The sequence below is a fragment of the Pristiophorus japonicus genome, chromosome 1 (assembly GCF_044704955.1).
Source record: "Pristiophorus japonicus isolate sPriJap1 chromosome 1, sPriJap1.hap1, whole genome shotgun sequence".
Classification (NCBI taxonomy): domain Eukaryota; kingdom Metazoa; phylum Chordata; class Chondrichthyes; family Pristiophoridae; genus Pristiophorus; species Pristiophorus japonicus.
In genome coordinates this window covers 225,531,797-225,558,057 of record NC_091977.1, presented here as the reverse complement: position 1 = coordinate 225,558,057, position 26,261 = coordinate 225,531,797, and the positions used below count along the sequence as shown (strand labels likewise).

Here is a 26,261-nt window from a genome sequence, read left to right as displayed (position 1 = left end):
AATTGCGCCATTTAACACTACTCTGGGGAAAATCATACCTTCTGTTTATTACCATCTGTGACATGTAGTATTTATTTTTGAAGACTAGCATATACAGTGAGATTGTGTACAATGTCAAATGTTATAAGAAAGCACATTGGGGAATTAAGATTTATAGTTCTGTAGGCACAGAACTCCCGAGACTCTTTTCTTTCCTTAATCAGGTGCAGCAAGAATTAGGAACCTAGCCAGAGATAAACTGCCGCAAAGCAGCCAGAAACTTTATTTTTTAATTTTTTTTTAGGAATAACTAGATATACATATTCAAAATAAAAACGGAATATGCTGGAAACACTCAGTAGGTCAGGCAGCCTCTGTGGAGAGAGATCAGAGTTTACGTTTCATCAGAACAGGAAGATGGTAGAGATTTAATCGTTTTTAAGCAAATACAAAGGCAGGGAAAAGGGGTAGGACAAAAGGGAAGGTCTGTGATCGGGTGGAAGGCAGGAGTCATTAAATGACAAAAGGAATAATGGGACAAGGTGAAAAAGGGTGGTAATTGGACAAGTAAAAAACAAAGGTGGGTCCAGAGGAGCTGTAGCAGCAACAGTAGAGTTTTACCAGCACCTGCTCTCCAGGAAAGTGGCAGGCAGTAGTTATGATCTAACCATCTTGCACCATCGTCCTTTTTGTCATTTAATCACTCCTGCCTTCCATTCAATCACAGACCTTCCCTTTTGATTTTTCCCACACGCCCCCCCCACTTTTCACTGCCTCTGAACTTGCTTAAAAACTGTTAAATTTCTAGGGCTAGAAATTGCATAGTACCCCGTTTGGGGCGAGAACTTTTGCAGGAGCTCAAAAGTATCGCCGGGCGCTACCCAATTGAATCTGACACGAACTTCTGGTTTAACACTCCAGGAGGGAAGTCGAGCACTAAATCAAGCACAACCACTTCCCTTGGAGCATTAAACAGAGCAAGAGGGGCGCTGCACAGTGTCCCATGCAGCGCTGTCGGAATCACAGGCTCCTTCTCCCCTTAAAGGGGGTCATTTCATGGTAAGGCTGGGAACAGTTGGTGACGGCACTTGCGATCCACGAAGGGCAGCCCCAAGCTCTCTGAGAGAGTGCAGGGCTGATCAATCGCTGGATTGAAAAAATTCAAAAGACAGTATACGGGGCGCAGGAGATCTAGGCGGAAGGCTTAGTGCTAGCTTGCCATGCATGTTCGCGAGTGTCGGTAATTTCACCGCGCCCGGTCGGTAAGCTGTTAGCGGCCCTTTATCGCCTCCTGGAGGTGCTAACGGGAGGTGCAAAGGAGGCTAATTTCTCCCCCCCTAACCTTTTCCAGTTCTGATGAAAGGTCATCGACCTGTAACGTTAACTCTGTTTATCTCTCCACAGATGTTCCCTGACCTGCTGAGTGTTTCGAGCATTTTCTGCTTTTATTTCAGATTTCCAACATCCGCAATATGTTGCTTTTGTTTTCTACATATTCAAGGTGACCGGCTAGAGGGTTAAATTATGAGGATCGGTTGCATAGACGAGGCCTGAATTCCCTCGAGTATAGGAGATCAAGGGGCAATCTAATTGAGGTGTTTAAGATGATTAAAGGATTCGATAGGGTAGATAGAGAGAAACTACTTCCTCTGGTGGGTGAGTCCAGAACAAGGGGGTATAACCTTAAAATTAGAGCTGGGCCGTTCAGGGGTAATGTCAGGAAGCATTTCTTCACACAAAGGATAGTGGAAATCTGGAACTCTCTCCCTCCAAAAGTTGTTGAGGCTGGGGGTCAATTGAAAACTTCAAAACTGAGATTGATAGATTTCAGTTAGGCAATGGGTATTAAGGGTTACAGAACCAAGCCAGGTAGATGGAGTTAAGGTACAGATCAGTCATGGTCCAATTGAATGGCAAAACAGGCTCAAGGGGCTGAATGGCCTCCTCCTGTTCCTATGTTTAGCCAGTTGAATTTGCATCTTTCACATCACTCGAGATGTTGAGCAACAACAATAACTTACAATTATATAGCGCCTTTAACATAGTAACATGTCTCAAGGCGTTTCACAGAAGCGTTATCAAACAAAATTTAACACTGAGCTACATAAGGAGCAATGAGTACTAGTGACCAAAAGCTTGGTCAAAGAGGTAGGTTTTAAGGAGCCTCTGAAAAGAGGAGAGAGAGGCGGAGATGTTTAGGTAGGGAATTTCAGAGCTTAGGACCCAGGCAGCTGAAGGCTTGGCCACCAATGGTGGAGTGATTAAAATCGGGGATGCGCAAGAGGCCAGAATTGGAGGAGTGCAGAGATCTCGGAGAGTTGTACGGCTGGAGGAGATTACAGAGATAGGGAGGGGCGAGGCCATGGAGTGATTTGAAAACAAGGATGAAAATTTTAAAATCGAGACGTTGGCAACTACAAACAGCATGCAGCCTCAAGGCTTGGCTTTTGTCAAGATCTTTTTCAGAAATGTAGTCTGTTAAAGACTTATTTTTCACACACGGTAATCCCAGGTTGTGGGAAAGTGTAGCTATAGGAAGAGACTCGAGATACTGAGGTTATTTCCACTGGAGCAGAGAAGGCCAAGGGGAGGTTTGATGGAATGTTTTCAAAATGATGAGGGGTTTTGATAGGGTGAATAGGGAAAAAATGTCTCCACTGTTTGGAAGTCAATGATAAGGGGTCGTCAATTTGAAATTGTCACTAAGAAAGTTAAGAAAGTTGTTCCTGACGCAGAGAATTGTTCTTTCAGATGAGACATTAAGCCGAGGTCCCGTCTTCTATCTCAGCTGGCGTAAAAGATCCCTCGGCCACCATTTCGAAGAAGAGCAGTAGAGTTCTCCATTATGTCTTGGGCCAATATTAATCCCTCAACTAATGCTACTAAAAACAGATGATCTGGCTGATATTACATTGCTGTTCGTGGAATATTGCTGTGTGCAATTTGGCTGCCATGACTCCTGCATCACAACTATGACTACACTTCAAAAAGTACTTTTTGAAAGGTGCTCTATAAATGCAAATTCTTTCTTTATAAAACTGGATTATTACTGATCTGCAGTGCGATCTGCACGGAATAAATATTGTCATCAGTTTAGAGATACTGGACTCAATTATAAGAACTGAAAGCCAAGAGAAAATAAATAACAGCGTTTAAGGCACCTCCGACAGTGCAGCAGTCCCTCAGTGGGAATATCAGCCTAGATTTTGTGCTCAAGTCTCAGGAATGGGACTATGAACCCAACCTTCTGACTCAAAGATGAGTGTGCTACCAACTGAGCCATGGCTAACTCCTTTCTATTCATAGATGTATAAATCATAGCCTTCTATTTAGAGAACTTAAAATATGTTATGAAGGTGTGGATTTTGTAATCTACTTTTAACTCATTCAAAATTCTGCTACCTGTATCCTAACACGTATCATGTCCCATTTCACCAGTTGCCTAAAGGGTACAAGGACTGTGTGGTAAAGTATTGAATTATATAGACCAGAAGGTCCCTAACTCAATTCCTAGTCTCTGTTGAGTCAGCTGATCTGAACTGGGTTATCAATTAGTACTATCTTTGACCTATGTGTGTGTGCGTGCATATGTGTTTGTGCATATTTGTGCATGCGTGTACGCACGTGTGCAAGCGTGTGCCTGTGTGTTTGCATGTGTGCATGTGTACGTGTTTGTGCATGTATGCGTCTGTGCATGCATGTACATGTGTTTGTGCATGTGTGCATGTTTGTGTGTGCATGGTGGGTAAGGATAGAACTGGGTTTAATTATAGTGCCCTCTGCAGTTAAATAGCCAGTTTAAACTCACTGTCTGAACCATTTGCGTGAGTTGAGAGATTGGATCAATTCTGGAATCCCTGGGACTATACATAGAATCATAGGGGTGGAAATTTGGCCGCGCCTCAGTTGGGGCGTGTTCTGGGTGGAGCGGTAAATTTTGTGCTGGCAAATGGTTTGCGTCTGCTGCCACAAAATTCATCAGCTGGGCCCGGAGTTTAGAGTGGGGCGCGAAGGGAGGCGTTCCACACCTCTTTTAGGGCGCTAGGCCAGCTGAGCAAGGGAAAATCCCAAGCTAAGGAGCCAGCCTCGCAGCGCCCTAACAGAGGCCTGGGGGGATCCCCCCACCCCCCTAAAAAAAAAAACACCAAAAACATTCCCAAAATATAGCTCATGCCACCACAAAAAAAATTTTTAAAAACCAGTCACACTTACCTGAAGCCGGCATTCCTTACCTGACTGCGGCTGCTACAGTTTGGAACGGCAGCTTTCAGAGGCGTTCCCACCAGGGCGCTCGACGACGTGCTACATGTTGGGCACGATCCACAAATCGAGCCGGTGTCGCAACCAGGGGCGGTTGTACACTGGCTCGCCTCGCCCAGGAGGTACTGCTCCGCCCCACTTCGATACCTGCACCGAATGTCCCAGTGGGTGCTGGCAGCTAGCAGCCCAGGCGCAACTGTTTTCCGCCGCCATTGCCGCCCCTCCGGGACACTAAGAGGGGCAGCAGAAGACCAAATTTCCACCCCATGGAATCAAACAGCACAGAAGGAGACCATTCAGCACATCGTCTCAGTGCCGGTGTTTATTCTCACCACATGCTCCTCCCACCCCTCTTCATCCAGCCTTTTCAACATATCCTTCTATTCCTTTCTCCTCAAGTGCTCATCTAGCTTCCTCTTAAATGCATCTATACTCAACCACTCCATGTCGTAGCGAGTTTTACATTCTAACCACTCGCTGGGTAAAGAAATTTCTCCTCATGTATGTATATTGTTTTAAAAGGCATGAACGTTACACTAATATAGCAGCAATGTCAAAGCTAATTGATTTTGATTAGTGAGGTGATAAAGACTGGAATGCTCACCCACTCAGATCACTCAAAATGTAGGAAAGAACTGCAACAGTGGTTGGAATGTGCCAAGAATAACTTGCAGTCGACACTTTAATTAATATGACCCAACCATCATCTGTAGCGTGATTACATAGGAATATTTTCACTTGTGCATGGTCCTCTCAACAGTCCTGTGATTGCCGGGATGGTAGAAGACCAACTCGAAAGAAAAAGACTCGCATTTCTATTTCACAACCTCAAGATGTTCCAAAGGGCTTTACAGCCAATAAAGTACTTTTTTGAAGAGTAGTCACTGTTTTGCTAATTTGCACACAGCAAGCTTCCACACACAGTAACGTGATAAATGACCAGATAATCTGTTTTTTTTTAATGATGGGTAAGGGATAAATATTGGCCAGGGATACCAGGGAGAACTCCCCTGCTCTTCTTCGAAATAGTGTTGTGGGATTTATTTACACCCACCTGAAAGGGCAGATAGGGCCTCCAATTAACACCTCATCTGAAATATGGCACCTCCACTAGTGCAGCACTACCTCAGTACTGCACTGGAGTGTCAGCCTAGATTTTGTGTTCAAGTCTCTGGAGTGGGACTTGAACCAACACACCTTATGGCTCAGAGGCGAGAGTGCTACCCACTAAGCCACGTCTGACATTACTCAAATGAAACAAGGACGCTCTTGTAATTTCCTATACATTACAACAGTGACTACACTACAAAAGTAATTCAATGGCTGTAAAGCGCTTTGGGACATCCTGAGGTCGTGAAGGGCGCAAGTCTTTCTTTTACAGCACTGTGAATTGGTAAACAAGCAAAAAGTTTGCCACACTTTTCAATAAAGACAATGCCCCTTTAAGATCATCTGCTGTGCTATGACCTGATTTTTCATGCATACTTTATAAGCCCCTGACTAATAATGAAACCATATAGCACTTATTTATTGTATGCATTTTCTGTACATCCCGAAAAGCGTGTAATAGAGACAGTCCCTACTGTGCCTTCCATCTCTATGATGAATACATATAATTGGCTCTTGGTGTAAAACCTGTGTATTCAATTTGTTTCCTCAGATGGGGAGGATGCAGCATTTTCCTGAACACTTTATGATATACTTTGGCAGTGGCAGACTGTAATTACTTGCATTCCCTCACTGTGCTATTATTGCAGCAATGGGTTCGGCTTCACTCTGCTTTGCCAAACATTCAGAAACTCCCACTGGGCAAAAACAGTTTCTTGTTTCCATCCAGCTGATAATCTCGCTGGTCAGCTGCAGCTGTGGAGGGCGGAGGGAAAGCTACACAGAGTTTAGCTGCAATCTGTTCCTGTTTATTTGTATTTTGCAACTGCGCGGCCCTCTGTCCTTGTCACTACACCTCTTTCCCCGGAAAGTCATGAAGTGCATGAGCTCCAAAGGCACAGACCCCAAGCAGTGCTGACTCATTTAACACCCCAGAACGAGTTTATGAACACGTACTGAAATTGTGCAATTGTTAAAGCAATATTCATAAGAATTAGGTGCAGGAGTAGGCCATACAGCTCCTCGAGCCTGCTCCTCCATTCAATAAGATCTTGGCTGATCTTCTACCTCAACTCCACTTTCCTGTCCTATCCCTATATCTCTTGTTTTCTTTAGTCTATCCATCTCAGCTTTGGATATACTCAACGACTGAGCATCCACAGTCCTCTGGGGTGGAGAATTCCAAAAGATTCACAACCCTCTGAGTGAAGAAATTTCTCCCTGTGCCAGTGCTGGTTCTTTGAAAGAGCTATCCCATTAGTTCCACTCCCCTTGCTCTTTCCCCATAGCACTGCAAATTTTTCCTTTTTAAGTATTTATCCAATTCCCTTTTGAGACATACGATTGAATCTTCTTCCACCGCCTTTTCAGGCAGTGCATTCCGGATCACAACAACTCACTGTGTAAAAAAATTCTCCACATCTCCCTCTGGTTCTTTTGCCAATTATCTTAAATCTGTGTCCTCTGGTTACTGACCCTCCTTCATAATTTTAAACACCTCTATTAAATCTCCCCTTAACCTTCTCTGCTCTAAGGAGAGCATCTTTAACTTATTTAGTCTCTCCACATAACTGAAGTCCCACATCGCTGGTACCATTCTAATAAATCTCCTCTGCACCCTCTCCAAGGCCTTGACGTACTTTCTAAAGTGTGGTGCCCAGAATTGGAAATAATTCAGATATGCTTTTTTCCCCCCACCCCCCCACCATTCTTCCTGTTTTCTCCTGAAGACAGCAGCTCTCTCTGGTTCCATGGGCACTGTAAACGCTTCAGTCACAATTCTTTATGTGTGAATCTATACTCCCTATCTCTGTAACCTCCTCCAGCCCTACAACCCTCTGAGATCTCCACACTCCTCCAATTCTGGCCTCTTGTACACGCCCCCGATTTCCATCGTTCCATCATTGACGGCCGTGCCTTCAGCTGCCTAGACCCTGAGCTCTGGAATTTCCTCCTTAAATCTCTCTGCCTCTCTACCTCTCTTTCTTCCTTTAAGATGCTCCTTAAAACCTACGCCCTAAAATCTCATTTGACTCAGTGTCAAGTTTTGTTTGATAACGCTCCTCTGATGCACCTTGGGATGATTTACTATGTAAAAGGCGCTGTTTAAATGCAAGTTGTTGTTGTTAGTTGCTGAATGCTGGGATATTATTCAACAATAGAGAAACTGTAGCTTGAGCTAGCAAGGTATTGGGTGGTATTATTGAACCTATGGCTCAAATTTCTCCAAGAGTTGCCCTGTATTTTTTGGAGTAAGTAGCTTTTTTTGGAGTAACTTAAAAATCGCAAATTTCCCCATTTAACTTGCTCCAGTGTAAGTCAGTTAGATACGTTTTTTTCTAGTTTAGTTTGTTCTCTCTAAAAGGGGGCGTGACCAGCCACTTATGGCTCTTCTGGCCATAGAAGCAAATTTGACCAGCTGAAAGTTACTCCAAACTAACTTAGGCCAGTGTATGTGGCCACTTTTGTAGGCACAGAAAAACCTTACCTACATTTAAGAAATCAGCGCAGGTAGCCAGAGATTGAGGGGGGGGGGGGGGGGGGGTGGTGAGTTAGAGGATTCTAAAGCACTAAAGACCTTCACAACATCAGCACAACATTACAACATCTTCAGCACAACAGCTGCACAACATCATCAAAAATAAATGAAAGATAAATCAGCTACTGAAAATAGAGCAGTCCTACCTTGCTGACTACAGAACACACCAGCTAGCCCTCCCGCCAGGGCTAGGGACGGCAGGCACGCATGACTGTAGGGATGAGGGATTTTTACTTTTTACAGTTGTCCCTAAATGTTGCGTGGTCCTAATGGAGCATGATTCAGTTTTGATGCAAAATACCTTTTATTGGAAATTTTACAGTGCACTTCAACAACAACAACAACAACAACAGCAATAACAGCAAAGAAAGGCTGCACCCATCCCTCACCCACATCTCGGGGAAAGTGCACTTCCTCATAGGGTCGGTGATGGTGGTGGGGGGAGTTGGGGGCCTGGCTTGGGTATGACCGGTGGCTGGTGCGTGGATTGAAGTGGGAGTGGCATTTGAGTATCCGGCCTTTGTGCCCTTATTGCAGAAGCCAGCTCCCTCATGGCATCTGCCATCGTTTACACACCCTCTGAAACGCCCGCCCTCACTTCCCGTATCAGTGCTGAGATTTCACCCGACAGTGGCGCTTCCTCATCACGCACCCCACTGACGGCCGCCACGAGTGATCTTGTGAGGGCATTGGTCTCCTCACCCAATGACACAAGCTGATTAACCTCTGTTGAGTGCTGCATCTCAGGAGAGACTGGTCGGCTTCTCCTTCCCTTCACCGTGGGTCTGCCTAGTGGCACCCCTCCAGTGCGAGGTGCAGGCTGGAACAGTGGGGGACTGGGTGTCCCAAGATGCATTTCACAACCGCCACTGGGACCCACGACCTCAGAAGGTGTGAACCCATGGAATGTTGCCGAGGTGATCATGGAGGTTTCTGGTAGTGTGATGCCCTGTACTATGGACTGATCCATATCGCGGTCAGCATTCTCCCGTGAACACATTTCCATGGACCCCTTCTCCCCCCGCCCGCCTTGGTCTGGAGCGCACAGATCTGGATCCTCTGGTGGATCTTCAGGATGTTGAGGAGTGTCTTCTTCTTCTTCTGCAAAATATAACAGAACAGTCAAATGGTTAGTAGCACAGGAGGGGCCAGGATGGGTGGCATGAGTAGTCTCACGCGTAGCAGGCCACTCAGCAGGTTGATTTGAAGGGTGAAGATGCATTTTAATGACTCACCCTCACCCTCGCATGTGGGTCCAGCTTGTGCAGAGCTGATTCTTTTTCTGCCGGTGTGACTCAGCAAGGCAGCAACCCTCTGTTCCAGGGGTGATAGTTGGTGCAGATTTGGTGGACCTCCTCCTGTTCTAAGTCTTTCCCTTTTATTGTGGGCCAATTTCTTCTGCAAAGATGAAAATATTAATTTTCAGACACGGTGCGCTTCTGATGGGTGGGACACATACAGATGGTCACATTTTCAATTGCAATTCCATTTAACACTCACTACTTGACCAACGTCCTGGCATTTCTTCTTGCACTGGCTTCCAGATCTTGCGGTATTGACCCCCGCAGAGTATTCTTCTGCAACTAGGTTCCATCTTCTCATTTCCTTGGGTATAACTTTTGACGGACCACTCGTGCTGATATCCAGCTCCAGCCATTTCTCCTCAATGACAGTCACTAGTTTCTCCACTTCCTCATGGAGGAAATTCTTTGTTCGTCTTGCATGCTCTTGCGCCATTCGTGTATTGGACTCACATTCAGGTAATGTTCAAAAATCACTCTTCTCACCTTTCTTCCACCTATCCAGCACTCCTTTCCATTCCCTCAGCCACACAAAAATCAATATTTCAACCTTACCTTTATAAATGGTCCATTACCAATGATGCTGAGGGCGCTCTCCCTTTAATTGGCCGATTGCCAAGCTTCCTGTTGCACTGCGCATGCTCAAACAGTCATGCATTCCCCTGCCGGTACTCCACAAGACGCTGGGCCCAAGCCCTGCCCCCCTGCTGGCTGCACTGAGCAAGCGCGGCAGAAGCTCCACCACCCCTCCAGGCTCTGCAGCGCTACTCCGATGGATCCGGACGACGAGGGAGTGGCCAAATTAACAGGTACATTTATGCCGCTTTTTTTGCTCCAAAAAGTCGGCGTGCCGCCCCTAACTACGCCGCTCTAGGCGGCTTGGGAAATTTGGGCCCAAAAGTGTAAATCAGAGGACACGATTTTGACACTGTACAGGTTGCTGGTCAGACTGCACCTGGAGCAATGTGCCCAGATTTGGTCCCCCACATAGTGGGTGATATAGTGGCCTTGGAAAAGGTCCAGAGGAGCGCTACAATAATGATTTCCTACTTAAATAACCTCAGCTAATCAAATAGATAGATCCTTGATCTATTTACTTTAGAACAACATAGACTCAGAGGCAATGTACCCTTTAAGCCACACGGCCTCCAGGGAGTCTGCACAGCCAGCTTGCAGGCTTTTCATTACAAAAACCTTGCATGAACGGTAATTTGAATGGCCCACGTAGAACCAAACAAGATTAGAGGGAATACGGCTTAGAGGTGACCTGATACAGGTCTATAGAATAATGAAAGGGCTGGATAGCGTCGCTATTGACAGATTATTCCAGTTTAACAGATTGGAGAGGACCAGGGGACATGAATTTAAACTGAGTAAGAATGGGAATAGATGGGATGTTGGATGTGTCTTCATTTCCTAGAGAGTAGTGAGATGATTGGCGTAGTGGGTGCTGACTCTCTGCCTTCAAGAAGGGAGCTGGACCGGTTCCTGACTGGGGCAGGGATCGCATCATATAGAAGATAAGTGTCTTTATAGAGAACCTTGATCCTTGTGATCTTCTGGATTGGTATCAATCGGCCGAGAGGGTCAGAGAGGAATTTTGCAGAGTATGTTTTCCTCTTATTGACTCTGGGCTTTTTCCGGGGAGTTTCTGGGTTTTCTTTGCCTCTCTCAGAAGATTAAATGGCTGTGGGGTGGGGGGGGAGAGATGGGAGCAGGTGGGAATTTGTGAGGGGGGGAGGGGGGGTGGTGGAGACCAGGGGGAGTGGAGGGAGGCAGCGAAGATGTGTCTAGTCATGATGTTCCAGTCATCATGGTGTAGGGCAGGCTTGATAGACCAGATGGTCTTTTCCTGCCCGTCATGTTGGCAATTCTAAAGTATTACAGCTGAACCCAACCTTGATTGTACCTGCCCTGGCAGATTCCTAAAGTGAGATCGGGGGATAGCAATCGCAAAGGGACCCTGGGTTTGCATTTCCCCCCACCCCATGGGTGCTGAAACTAACTGTGACATCCCTACGAGTGCACTTGCTAAGTCCAGCTTACCCAGCACAGATTCAGCATCAAACCTGGTACTTTCTGATCTGTAGAGCTCAGTATGACTCAGTGCAATACAAGGGAGCTTGGCTAATGTTTTGAAATTCCAAATTGGAAGGCTCACTGCAACAACAATCCAGTCTATTTGTCTGTAACTGAGACAGATAATAGCCACAGTATGTAGGTTGCATGGATCAAAAATGGGCCAACTGCTAGACTGGTGCAAAAATAACTTGGTATTAAATTGCAGGCTAATGCTGTATTAGAAAGCATAACTTTAAAATACTGTACAATTAAAGTCTGTACTGTGAGTTAGGTCTATCTATGTAACTGAACAAAGCAGAAAGACTGCCCTTGACAACAAGATAGCATTTGACCGAGTGTGTCACCATGGAGCCCGAAAGTCAATGGGGATCACTGGGAAAACTCTCCACAGGCTAGAGTCATACCTAGCACAAAGGAAGATGGTTGTGGTTGTTGGAGGCCAATCATCTCATCCCCAGGGCAATGTCCTCGGCCGAGTTATCTTCAGCTGATTCATCAATGACCTTCCCTCCACTATAAGGTCAGAAGTGGTGATCGCTGATGATTGCACAGTGTTCAGTTCCATTCGCAACTCTTCAGATAATAAAGCACTCCATGCCCGCATGCAGCAAGACCTGGACAACATCCAGGCTTGAGCTGATAAGTGGCAAGTAACATTCGTGCCACACATGTGCCAGGCAATGACTATCTGTAAAAGAGTGGGTCTAATCACCTCTCCTTGACCATTGCATTACCATCGCCGAATCCCTCACCATCAACATCCTGGAGGTCACCATTGAGCAGAAACTGAACCGGACCAGCCACATAAATGCTTCAGCTACTCGAGCAGGTCACAGGCTGGGCATTCTGTGGTGAGTGTCTCACTTCATCACCCGAAAGGGGAGTTTTAACTTGTTGTATTTGCCTTATTGTGGAGCCAGGAGGAGCACCAGATACCGAGTATTAAAAAAGGGGATACCTTAAACCCCTCATGTTATTAAAGTGATTATAATAGAAAGATAAGACTGGATCGGAAAGACTATTATGGTCCACCTAATCAGTGCTAGAGTTTACAAGCAGAACATGCAGTTCACTACCTGTATCCCACAGTTGATGTTTTGCACTAAATATCTGCCCAACACCCTCTTAACGTTATCAATCATCCTGGACAGACCATTCTGAATACCCTTCACCTCTCTGGGTCCAAACTTTTATTTGAAAAGTTTCTAGGGGCTAGAAATTTCACTCACATTGCTGGCGCTCGATCGTTAGCGGTATTACAGCGGTTGCGTCTTTTTAACCGCCGGAATACAGCTGGTTTTCGATCCTCGATGTCGGTGGCAGCAAAACCCAGCGATAGCGGACTCGAGCGGGCATCCAAACCAGGAGAAAAGTCAGCGATCACCTTACCTTGAGAAAGGGAAGCAGAACCGCTGTACAAAATGCTTCTCTGCGCATGCGCGGCCATTCTCCTGCGATTCCGGGGTCAAGGGTGACCCGGAACATGCGCAGAGAAGAGAAGGACAGCACTCAACATTTTCAAGCTGTAGAGGTTAGTGCATGTCAGTGAGAGAGGAGCTGAGAGGAGTTTTCAGGTTTTTTGAGGAGTATTTAGTATCACGACAATTATATCATATTATAAAATAATATAATTAATAATATAACTAATAATGATACATCTTAATAATATTAATTAATTAATTAGATTGAAATAGATATATATAAATAAATATCCAAAGAATGGAGAAATAAGCCATGGAAGTGGAGAGGGAGTTAGGTGGGAGAAAAAGGACCACTCGTTTCTCGGAGGAAGCCCAGGAGTCATTGGTGGGCAAAGTGGAGGCCCGTTGGAATGAGCTAACACGGGGTGGGCGAGGGAAACTGTCACTGTCCGTATAACAGAGGTTATGGCGAGAGATCGCTGAGGCGATCCGTCATGCCCGTGATGCGAGAGCTGAACCAGTGCCGCAACCGGTGGAATGACATAGTTGGGTCTGCGAGAGTAAGTACTAACTTTTATCATGCATTGACGAATAACTCTTGAATAGTGACACATTTTATGATGTGGTAAAACTTGGTGTCATTTTTATTTCCCATCATCGATCTCATTGTGTTATTCCTCTGTTTTACCATGTGTTCATCAAGCAACATTTGCATGCAAACAAAACTTAAATCGTGCGCTTGTTGATGAAGAGACTGGAGGACGGTTAATTGGGGATGTGTCCCAATATATTGTGTATGTATGTATGTATGTGTGTGCTCGGTATTAGTAGCTGTCAGATTAGTTCACACATATTTTTTGTCACCTTTGCAGAAAAAACTAGCCGGCAATAGGGCGGAGCTCCGCAAAGCGGTCGGTGGTCCGTCGAAGACTATTCCTCTCACAGACCTCGAGGAACACGCTGCAGCCCTGACGGGGGGCGTATGATCGCACTGCCACGTGTGTTGGTGCCAAACCAGTTCTCCCGGACGGTAAGTCTGCATAATGCCTGGACTGTACTGCGGTCATGTAATTCAATGTTATGGCAATATAATGTACAATGTAATGTAATGCTGGGAGCACGAAATGTTGTTAGTTCTAACATGATTTTTTAGTTGATCACACTCTGCTACTTGGAAAGCAAACTGTTTGGGACTGAAGTTTTGTTATGTCGTGTACTTTCTCTATACTTTGCTTATGATACTTTGATGTAATGATTCTCAGTAAAAAATGTTTGCTCTCCACATAAACCTGCGCAAAGTGAATTGCTCTGATGTTACCTCTGACCCCACCCTCCCCTGTCGCCAACCATTAATGTTATGTTTTTACAGTTGCAGAGGTGGAATCGCCTACCACTCCCAGAGAGGAGTCATTACAGGGAAGACAAAATGAAGAGATGGTGGTGGAGGAGACGGAGGAGATGGTGGAGGAGCTGGAGGAGAACACTCCTCAAAGCGTTGTAACGCTGGTGTTGCAGGGAGGAGGGAGGGGTGGCGGGACTTCAAGGGTCCTTTCTACCTGCGGCCACCAGTTCCTCATTGGAATCCAACTTTCTTGGATTCCGGTCTGAGGAAGCGGGACTAAGCGAACTGCAACGGCGCACACCGACTCCCGTGGTGAATTCAGGGCTGATCCGCCAAAGTGGGAATGCTGTGCGACAAGCGGATGCTAGCCTGGACATGGTGGGACTGTCCAGGATGAGCATCGACTAATTCGAGAGCTCCTCCAGGCCATTGCTAGGTTGTCCGAAAACATCGCAGCTTTAGCAGTCCATCAATCAGAGGACATGGCGGAGCTGACTGCTGCGGTGAGGGAGAACACCAGACTGCCAATGCCAATACAATGCGGCAATCGACGGTTGTGGGATATGGCACTACACCCCAAGATGCCATACCACCAATGGTGACAGCACCTGATCGTCGGGAGGAACCGGTTTCTTCCGACTTTGAAGATGGGTCCTTAACAACAACTTCTCCAGAACCCCCAAACATAGCGCTGCCATTGTCACCCCCCCTTCGCAGTCACGCTTGAGGTGCTCTGCTGATGCACGACGTACTCGCCCCGACGTGGCAGTGTTATATATGTAAACCTGTTTAACCACCAGAGGGCTCATCCCCTGGAGTCCCAAGGGATCCCACAATCGCTCGGGAGCACCTATACTTAAGGAGGCCTCACAGGCTGGAGAGGCACTCTGGAGACCTGCAATAAAAGCCTACGGTCACACTTTACTTTGAGCTCACAGTATCTGGTCAGACTCTTTATTCACACACCACAACTGGCGATGAGATGACGAACCCCACCACAACGATGCACAGAACAGTGGGCATCCTGGAGGAATTTTCGGAGAGAGATGATTGGTAAACCTTCGTGGAGCAACTCAACCCAATACTTCGTGGCCAACGAGATGGAAGAAGAAGCGAACGCTGCCAAACGAAGGACGATTCTCCTCACCGTTTGCGGGGCACCAATGTATGGCCTCATGAAAAATCTGCTTGCTCCAGCGAAACCCACAGAGAAATCATATGATGCTTTGTGCACACTGGTCTGGGAGCATCTTAACCCGAAGGAAAGTGTTCTGATGGCAAGGTACCGGTTCTACACATGCAAGAGGTCTGAAGGCCAGGAAGTGGTGAGCTATGTCGCCGAGCTAAGACGCCTTGCTGGACATTGCAAATTTGAAGGACATTTGGAGCACATGCTCAGGGATTTCTTTGTACTTGGCAATAGCTATAAAGTAATACTTCGCAAACTTTTGACTGTAGAGACCCCAACTTTGAGTAAAGCCATAGCGATAGCCCAGGCGTTCATCGCCAGCAGTGACAATACCAAGCAAATCTCTCAGCACATGAGTGCTGCCACAAGTACTGTGAACAAAGTAATGTTGTTTTCGAATCATAACGTACAGGACAGGCCTCATATGCCTGCAGCAACATGTCCGCAGATGTCTCAGAGTCCACAATCAAGGGTGATGAATGCAAGGCCATTAACACCTTGTTGGCGCTGTGGGGGTGATCATCGATTCCATTCATGCCGCTTCAAGGAATATGTTTGCAAGGGCTGTGGAACAATGGGACACCTCCAACGTATGTGCAGGTGAGCTGCAAACCCTGCTAATCCTGCAAACCACTATGTTGCAGAGGAGGACAGATCCACGGTGGATCACGAGGAACCAGAGCCTCAGACTGAGGAGGCAGAGGTATATGGGGTGCACATATTTACCGCAAAGTGTCCCCCGATAATGCGGAAGGTTGAATTAAATGGACTCCCGGTGGCAATGGAGCTGGACACGGGTGCGAGCCAGTCCATTATGAGCAAAAAGACTTTCGATAAATTGTGGTGGAGCAAGGCCTCAAGGCCAGTCCTGACTCCCATTTGCACTAAACTGAGAACTTACACAAAGGAACTGAATCCCGTACTCAGCAGTGCTACTGTAAAGGTCTCCTACAATGGAGTGGTGCACAAGTTACCACTCTGGATGGTACTGTGCGATGGCCCCACGCTACTCTGCAGGAGCTGGCTGGGAAGATACACTGGAACTGGGACGACGTCCGAGCGCTCTCGCCCATCGACGATACTTCGTGTGCCCAGGTCCTAAACAAGTTCCCCTCGCTGTTCGAACCAGGCATCGGGAAGTGCCAAGGAGCAAAAGTGCCGATCCACCTAATTCCGGGGGCACGACCCATCCATCCACAAGGCGAGAGCAGTAACATAGAAACATAGAAACATAGAAAATAGGTGCAGGAGTAGGCCATTCGGCCCTTCAAGCCTGCACCGCCATTCAATAAGATCATGGCTGATCATTCCCTCAGTACCCCTTTCCTGCTTTCTCTCCATACCCCTTGATCCCCTTAACCGTAAGGGCCATATCTAACTCCCTTTTGAATATATCCAATGAACTGGCATCAACAACTCTCTGCGGCAGGGAATTCCACAGGTTAACAACTCTCTGAGCGAAGAAGTTTCTCCTCATCTCAGTCCTAAATGGCCTACCCCTTATCCTAAGACTATGTCCCCTGGTTCTGGACTTGCCCAACATCGGGAACATTCTTCCCGCATCTAACCTGTCCAGTCCCGTCAGAATCTTATATGTTTCTATGAGATCCCCTCTCATCCTTCTAAACTCCAGTGAATAAAGGCCCAGTTGATCCAGTCTCTCCTCATATGACAGCCCAGCCGTCCCTGGAATCAGTCTGGTGAACCTTCGCTGCACTCCCTCAATAGTAAGAACGTCCTTCCTCAGACTAGGAGACCAAAACTGAACACAATGTTCCAGGTGAGGCCTCACTAACGCCCTGTACAACTGCATTAAGGCCTCCCTGCTTCTATATTCAAATCCCCTAGCTATGAAGGCCAACATACTATTTGCCTTCTTTACTACCTGCGTGCCCACTTTCAGTGACTGATGAACCATGACCCCCAGGTCTCATTGCACCTCCTCTTTTCCTAATCTGTCACCATTCAGATAATAGTCTGTCTCTCTGTTTTTACCACCAAAGTGGATAACCTCACATTTATCCACATTATACTTCATCTGCCATGCATTTGCCCACTCATCTAACCTGTCCAAGTCACCTTGCAGCCTCTTAGCGTCCTCCTCACAGCTCACACCGCCACCCAGTTTAGTGTCATCTGCAAACTTGGAGATATTACACTCTGTTCCTTCATCCAAATCATTAATGCATATTGTAAATAGCTGGAGTCCCAGCACTGAGCCCTGCGGCACTCCACTAGTCACTGCCTGCCATTCGGAAAAGGACCCATTTATCCCGACTCTCTGCTTCCTGTTTGCCAACCAGTTCCCTATCCACATCAGTATATTACCCCCAATACCATGTGCTTTGAATTTGCACAAAAATCTCTTGTGCAGGACCTTGTCAAAAGCCTTTTGAAAGTCCAAATACACCACATCCACTGGTTCTCCCTTGTCCACTCTGCTAGTTACATCCTCAAAAAATTCCAGAAGATTCGTCAAGCATGATTTCCCTTTCATAAATCCATGCTGACTTGGCCCGATCCTGTCACTGCTTTCCAAATGCGTTGCTATTTCATCCTTCATGATTGATTCCAACATTTTCCCCACTACTGATGTCAGGCTAACCGGTCTATAATTACCCGTTTTCTCTCTCCCTCCTTTTTAAAAAGTGTTGTTACATTAGCTACCCTCCAGTCCATAGCAACTGATCCAGAGTCGATAAACTGTTGGAAAATGATCACCAATGCATCCATTATTTCTAGGACCACTTCCTTGAACACTTTGGGATGCAGCCCCAGGGATTTATCGGCCTTCAATCCCATCAATTTCCCTAACACAATTTCCCACCTAATAAGGATATCCTTTAGTTCCTCCTTCTCACTAGACCCACTGTCCCCGAGTATCTTCGGAAAGTTATTTGTATCTTCCTTCGTGAAGACAGAACCGAAGTATTTGTTCAATTGGTCTGCCATTTCTTTGTTCCCCGTTATAAATTCACCTGAATCCGACTGCAAGGGACCTATGTTTGTCTTCACTAATCTTTTTCTCTTCACATATTTATAGAAGCTTTTGCAGTCAGTTTTTATATTCCCTGCAAGCTTCCTCTCGTACTCTATTTTCCCCCTCCTAATTAAACCCTTAGTCCTCCTCTGTTGAATTCTAAATTTCTCAAAGTCCTCAGGTTTGTTACTTTCCCTAGCCAATTTATATGCCTCTTCCTTGGCTTTAACACTATCCTTAATTTCCTTTGTTAGCAATGGTTGAGCCACCTTCCCAGTTTTATTTTTACTCCAGACAGGGATGTACAATTGCTGAAGTTAATCCATGTGATCTTTAAATGTTTGCCATTGCTTATCCACCGTCAACCCTTTGAGTATCGTTTGCCAGTCTATTCTCGCCAATTCACGCCTCATACCGTCGAAGTTACCTTTCCTTAAGTTCAGGACCCGAGTTTCCGAATTAACTTTCTCACTCTCCATCTTAATAAGGAATTCTACCATATTATGGTCACTTTTCCCCAAGGGGCCTCGCATAACAAGATTGCTAATTATTCCCTTCTCATTACACATCACCCAGTCTAGGATGTCCAGCTACCTGGTTGGTTCCTCGACATATTGGTCTAGAAAACCATCCCTAATACACTACAGGAAATCCTCCTCCACCGCATTGCTTCCAGTTTGGTTAGCCCAATCAATGTGTAGATTAAAGTCAGTCATGATTACTGCTCTACCTTTATTGCACACATCCCTTATTTCTTGTTTGATGCTGTCCCCAACCTCACTACTACTATTTGGTGGTCTATACACAACTCCCACTAGCGTTTTCTGCCCTTTGGAATTCCACAGCTTCACCCATACCGATTCCACATCATCCAGGCTAATGTTCTTCCTTACAATTGCATTGATTTCATCTTTAACCAGCAACGCCAACTCGCCTCCTTTTCCTTTCTGTCTATCCTTCCTAAATGCTGAATACCCTTGGAAGTTGAGTTCCCAGCCTTGGTCACCCTGGAGTCATGTTTCCGTGATGCCAATCACATCGTATCCGTTAACTGCTATCTGCGCAGTTAATTCATCCATCTTATTCCGAATACTCCTCGCATTGAGGCACAGAGCCTTCAGGCTTGTTTTTTTAACACACTTTGCCCCTTTAGAATTTTGCTGTAATGTGGCCCTTTTTGTTTTTTGCCTTGGGTTTCTCTGCCCTCCACTTTTACTATTCTCCTTTCTATATTTTGCTTCTGACTCCATTTTATTTCCCTCTGTCTCCCTGCATAGATTCCCATCCCCCTGCCATATTAGTTTAACTCCTCCCCAACAGCACTAGCAAACACTCCCCCTAGGACATTGGTTCCGGTCCTGCCCAGGTGCAGACCATCCGGTTTGTACTGGTCCCACCACCCCCAGAACAGGTTCCAATGTCCCAGGAATTTGAATCCTTCCCTTCTGCACCACTCCTCAAGCCACGTATTCATCTGAGCTATCCTGCGATTCCTACTCTGACTAGCACGTGGCACTGGTAGCAATCCCGAGATTACTACTTTTGAGATCCTACTTTTTAATTTAACTCCTAGCTCCCTAAATTCGTCTCGTAGGAACTCAATCCCGTTTTTTACCTATGTCATTGGTATCGTACATGATGATAGAGAGGGTGGAGATCGAGCTGGACAGGCTGCAACGAGAGGGCATCATTTCGCTGATCGAATTCAACGAGTGGGCCAGTCCGATTGTTCCAGTCCTCAAGGGAGACGGCACTGTCAGAATCTGTGGTGATCACAAAGTAACTATCAATCATTTCTCCCTGCAGGATCAATACCTACTACCAAAGGCAGATGATTTTTTTGCGATGCTGGCGGGAAGAAAGACATTCACGAAGCTGGACCTGACCTCGGCCTACATGACGCAGGAGCTGGAGGAATCATCGAAGGGCCTCATCTGCATCAACATGCACAAAGATCTCTTCATTTACAACAGATACCTGTTTGGGATTCGATCAGCCGTGGCGATATTCCAGAGAAACATGGAAAGCTTACTGACGTCAGTCCCGTGCACCGTGGTCTTCCAGGACGACATCTTGGTTACAGGTCGGGACACCGTCGAGTATCTGCAAAACCTGGAGGAGGTTCTTAATCGGATTAATCGCGTAGCACTCAGGTTAAAACGTTCGAAGTGCGTTTTTCTGGCGCCTGAAGTGGAGTTCCTGGGAAGTAGAATCGCTGCGGATAGCATCAGGCCCACCGATTCGAAGTCGGAGGCAATCGAGAACGCACCGAGGCCACAGAGAACGTGACGGAGCTGCGGTCATTTCTAGGACTCCTGAACTACTTTGGTAATTTCTTACCGGACCTCAGCACACTGGTAGAACCACTGCACACCTTACTGCGTAAAGGAGATGAATGGGTATGGGGTAAAAGCCAATAAATTGCCTTTGTAAAAACTAGAAAACTGTTATGCTCAAACAAATTGCTTGTGTTGTATGATCCATGTAAGCGTTTGGTACTAGCATGTGATGCGTCGTCATAAGGTGTCGGGTGTGTATTGCAACAAGCTAATGAATCTGGGAAATTGCAACCAGTTGCTTATGCATCCAGAAGTCTGTCTAAGACTGAGAGAACCTACAGCATGTTCGAAAAAGAAGCGTTAGCATGGGTTTCTGGGGTAAAGAAAATGCATCAATATCTGTGTGGGCTCAAATTTGAATTGGAAACTGACCATAAGCCACTTATATCCCTCTTTTCGGAATGTAAGGGGATAAATACGAATGCATCGGCCCGCATCCAGAGATGGGCACTCACGTTGTCCGCATACAACCAAGCCATCCGCCACAAGCCAGGCACAGAAAACTGTTAAGCAATGCACCCAGGGAGGCGCCACTAAGTTTATGGTCTTGGCCCTCCAAACTGTGGCCTCGGGTCCATGTTGACTATGCAGGCCCGTTCTTGGGAAAAATGTTGCTCGTGGTTGTAGATGCGTACTCCAAATGGATTGAATGTGAGATAATGTCGGCAAGCACTTCCGCTGCCACCACTGCCTGCGGGCCTGCCTGATGTCCTCGTGAGTGACAACGGGCCATGTTTCACCAGTGCTGAGTTCAAAGAGTTCATGGCCCACAATGGGATCAAACATGTCACATCTGCCCCGTTCAAACCAGCATCCAATGGTCAGGCAGAGAAAGCAGTGCAAACCATCAAGCAGAGCTTGAAGAGGGTAAATGAAGGCTCACTGCAAACTCGCCTATCTCGAGTCTTGCTTAGCTACCGCACGAGACCCCACTCGCTCACTGGGATTCCACCCGCTGAACTGCTCATGAAAAGAGCACTTAAGACAAGGCTCTCGTTAGTCCACACTGATCTACACAAACAGGTAGAGAGCAGGCGGCTTCAACAAAGTGCATATCATGATAGCGCAAATGTATCACACAAAATTGAGCTTAATGATCCTGTATTTGTGTTGAACTATGGACAAGGTCCCAAGTGGCTTCCCGGCACTGTCATGGCCAAAGAGGGGAGTAGGGTGTTTCGGGTCAAACTTTCAAATGGACTCATCTACAGGAAACACTTGGACCAAACCAAACTTAAATTCACGGACAATCCAGAGCAACCCACATTAGATCCTACCTTTTTTGACACTCCGACACACACACCAGTGGCAACCGACACAGCGGTTGACCACGAAACAGAACCCATCAGCCGCAGCAGTCCAGCAGGACTCACCACACCAAGCAGCCCTTCAAGGCCAGCTGCAGAGCAGCCCAGTGAGGGCCCAACAAACAATTCACCAAAACCAGCATTTGCACCGAGACGATCAACCAGGGAAAGAAAGGCCCCAGATCGACATACCTTGTAAATAGTTGCACTATTGACTTTGGGGGGGGGGGGAGTTTTGTTATATATGTAAACCTTTAAATACCTTGTTTAACCACCAGAGGGCTCATCCCCTGGAGTCCAAAGGGATCCCACAATCCCTTGGGAGCATAGGTATTTAAGGAGGCCTCACAGGCTGGAGAGGCACTCTGGAGACCTTCAATTAAAGACTAAGGTCACACTTTACTTTGAGCTCTCAGTATCTGGTCAGACTCTTTATTCATACACTACAGGCAGGGCCAGGAGTATTGTTAGCAGAAGGAGGAGGAAGGGGTCAGGGCCAAGGGTCAAGGGGGAGTGGGGAGGAAAGGTGGCCACAGGTAGAATTGTGGGAGGATGCAGGGTCTTTTCAGTGGTGTTTGTTTATAATGTTTGTTGTTGTCAAAATTTGTATTCATAAATTTTTTTTTATTTTATTACATTGTTAATGTTTCATACAAATTACAAGTTTTATATAAAATTTTATTCAACCAAACCATTATTGTACTGTGTCTCACTTACTTCAGGGAAGGGGAAAATATCTCCCATTTGACAACTTTAAATGTGTGATTGACGGTGCCCCTTGTAAACTCATACCTTATCTTGCATGACCGAGACCCAACTGACTGGGGTTTCCTTGAGTCTTGTGAACCTCACGTAACTGGGTAAACCACTCACAATGCAACAGCTCTACCATCTTGTGAGCATTCTCACAGGTGCATACATTACAGTTGTGATACCTGCTACAGTTGAATAGCCCCACGACCACACTGTCAAGCCATGTGAAGAATGATTACTTGGATGTACACCTAGTGACTGAAACCCTCCCCCTGCCCCCAGGTCTCCCTGTACACCCAGTGACTGACTCCCTTCTCCATCCTGCCACCTCCGCCCTCTCAGGTCTCCTTGCACACCCAGTGACTGACTCCCTTTTCCCTCCCCTCCACCCCCCCCCTTTCCCCCTCAGGTCATTATGTACACACAGTGACTTGGATGAGGCCCCCATTGCATGGACACAACCCCTCCCCCTCCGTGTGAGAGAGTGAGCCTCTTTGAATACCCCTTAGAATATGAGAACTTTTTAATTACATAATCCAATAATTTGCAAGGCTTTTAGAGGTCACTATCCTTCATAGACTTCCTGATACACTGTTTGCACATTGGTGAGGTGATATTCCAGGCCACCAGAGTCGAAGTGTCATCAGCTAACCACTTTATAGCAGAAACTCAGCATATATGTCAGCCCAAAGCCTACTGAACAAAAGGTTCTTCCAATCACATTCAAAGATAAAAAAGTTCATTTTCTGCATAGAATCACTTATCTACAGTAGAGATGGTAATCTTGTCGAATCCTCACATATCTGTTAATATGTACACTAAATATAATTAGATTTGCATCAAGAATTTAAAGGTTTTCTTCATTATCCACAATCTTCTGGGAAACTGTAAAGCTGCAAACAAAATGGAGGGAGGCATAACGCTGGGCCCAAGTCAGGTAAGTACTCCAAAAATGGGCGGTTTCTATCGCAGCAATAACGGGCGGTAGCAAGCCTTAAAAAAACTTTTTCATGGAATTTAGTGCTGGAGTGAATTTTCCGAGATTTCTAGATCTCCAAAGTGGGCAGGCGATTTGCAGCAATGCTGGTGTGGTAATGGTCGGCCTAAATTACCGCCGGTGCTAATCGGGAGCTGAAACTGACAGTAATTTACATTTTTTATCAAAACAGGCAGTACCTGGGTGGTAACTGTGTGCTAAATGGGTGATGTGAGAGGAAATTCTAGCCCAAAAAAGTAAAAAAAACAGATTAAAAATCTTCAAGTAGCAATGCACCTCCAGCACCAAGTGATTGTTGTCAAGCCACAGACTGTGGTTGCTCTGCCTCCAACAGCTTCAGAGTTTCGGTGTTCACTTGGCAGACCAGAGTTATACTGCCAGCTGCAACTTGCAATGGCATTAGCCGCATTGGTGTGTTTTTCTTAAATTATTCCTTCTTGGGATGTGGGCAATGTGGAGAAGGTGGGCATTTATTGGCTATCCCAAGTTGTCCTAAGAAGGTATTGGTGGGCCTTATCCCTGATCTCTTGCTGTTCTTGTGGTGACAGTGTTCCCACCATGGTGTTAGGTGGGGAATTCCAGGATTTTGCCCCAGTGATGCTGAAGGAACGGTGATGTATGTTCCCAGTCATCCTGGTGTGTGACTTGGAAGGGAACTTGCAGTCGATGCTGTTCCCACAACATTGCGGCTCTTGTCCATCTCAGTGATAGGATGCAGGTCAAGGAGCCGGGATGTGCGGTTGTAGTAAGCTTAGAGAGTTGCTCTAGTGCATCCCGTAAAAAGAAAGACTCACATTTCTATCGCACCTTTCACGACCTCAGGACTTCCGAAAGTGCTCTACAGCCAATTAAATACTTTTTGAAGTGTAGTCACTGTTGTAAGATAGGAAATGTGACAGCCAATTTGCGAGCAACAAAATCCAACATAAAGCAATGTGATAATGATCAGATAACCTGTTTTCATGATTGTTGTGTATAGAAGAACTCCACGAGGCTGAGTACTGAGAGCTAAACTTAGTGTGACCTTAGTCTTCTTTATTACAACTCCAGAGTGCCTAAACAACATGGCAGCCAACCTTTTATACTGGCCCTGCATGTGTGTGCAGGTGACCATTAGGGCTACAAATAGTTACATCACTCCCCCCCCCCCAAAGTCTTCGGTACAAGTTATTTACAAGTTGAGGCGATCTGGAGTCCTTCACTCCCTGGTTGATCGTCTAAGTTCAAATCCTGGCGTGTGTGAGTTGATCGGACCATTGCTGCACTGCACCGCGGCTGGTCTGACCGGACTGTCAGGAACGGTGGGTTCATCCTTGTGATTGACAGCGAGGTCGATTGCTGGTTGGCTGTGTGTTGGTGGATCGTCGATGGTGATGTCCTCTTCAAGTCGCTCCTGGTTGTCAATAAATCGCAATTTGGTCTGATCTAAATGCTTTCTGCACATTTGACCATTTAACAGTTTAATTATAAACACTCTATTTCCCTTCCTTGGACAAAACAGTGCCAGCAACCCACTTGGGACCATGACCGTAATTCAGGACAAACACAGGGTCGTTAACATCAATGTCACATGAAACAGCCGCGCGATCGTGGTACATGTTCTGCCGGTGTCGCCGGGTTTCCACATGATCATTACGATCCGGGTGGACTAAGGAGAGCCTGGTTTTGAGGGCTCTTTTCATTAACAATTCTGCCAGGAGAATCCCGGTGAGCGAGTGAGGTCACATCCGGTAACTGAGCAGGATGCGAGACAAGCGGGTCTGCAGGGAGACGTCCGTCACGCGTTTCATGCTCTGCTTGATAGTTTGGGCTGCCCGCTCCGCTTGACCGTTAGACGCGGGCTTAAACGGAGCAGACCTGACATGCTTGATGCCATTGCGGGTCATAAACTCATTGAATTCTGAGCTGGTGAAACACAGTCCATTGTCGCTGACAAGGACGTCGGGCAAACCATGGGTGGCGAACATGGCCCGGAGGCTTTCAATGGTGGCTGTGGATGTGCTGGATGACATGATTATGCATTCAATCCATTTGGAGTAAGCATCCACAACTACTAAAAGCATCTTTCCTAGAAAGGGGCCGGCAGGACCACGGTTTGGAGGGCCATGACCACAGACTCAGTGGAGCCTCCCTTGGTGCATTGCTCAGTTACGAGCAAGTGTTGCACTGATGCACGCATGACTCCAAGTCCGAGTCAATGCCGGGCCACCAAACATGTGACCTGGCAATTGCCTTCATCATGACAATGCCTGGGTGGGTACTGTGTAGGTCACATATAAATGTTTCCCTGACTTTTTTTGGCAAAACCACGTGATTACCCCATTAGAGACAATCCGACTGGATGGACATTTCATCTTTGCGTCAGTAAAACGGCTTAATTTCATCTTGCATTTCCCCAGGAACGGCCGACCAGTGCCCATTTAGGAGGCAATTCTTTACTAATGATAGCACAGGATCCTGGCTGGTCCAGATCCTGATCTAACGAGCCGTGACGGGTGACCCCTCGCTCTCAACAGCATCCATGACCAGTAACAAGTCTGCGGGCTGCGCCATTTCAACCCCAGTGGTGGGTAATGGTGATCGGCTGAGAGCATCGGCACAGTTCTCCGTGCCTGGTCTGTGGCGGATAACATAGTCATAGGCGGATAATGTTAGTGCCCATCTT

At 46.4% G+C, this 26,261-nt stretch overlaps 1 protein-coding gene and 1 long non-coding RNA gene across 3 annotated transcripts in view; one reads left to right on the top strand and one right to left on the bottom strand.

Moving 5' to 3' along the window:
• pgm5 (phosphoglucomutase 5) overlaps positions 1–26,261 on the bottom strand; it is a 296,274-nt gene that overhangs the window by 133,232 nt on the left and 136,781 nt on the right. The gene's annotated exons all lie outside the window — the stretch shown is intronic.
• Positions 9,919–14,169, top strand: LOC139268640 (uncharacterized). Its single transcript, XR_011594078.1, has 3 exons — positions 9,919–9,995; positions 13,562–13,719; positions 14,059–14,169. It is a non-coding gene; the product is annotated as an uncharacterized lncRNA (long non-coding RNA).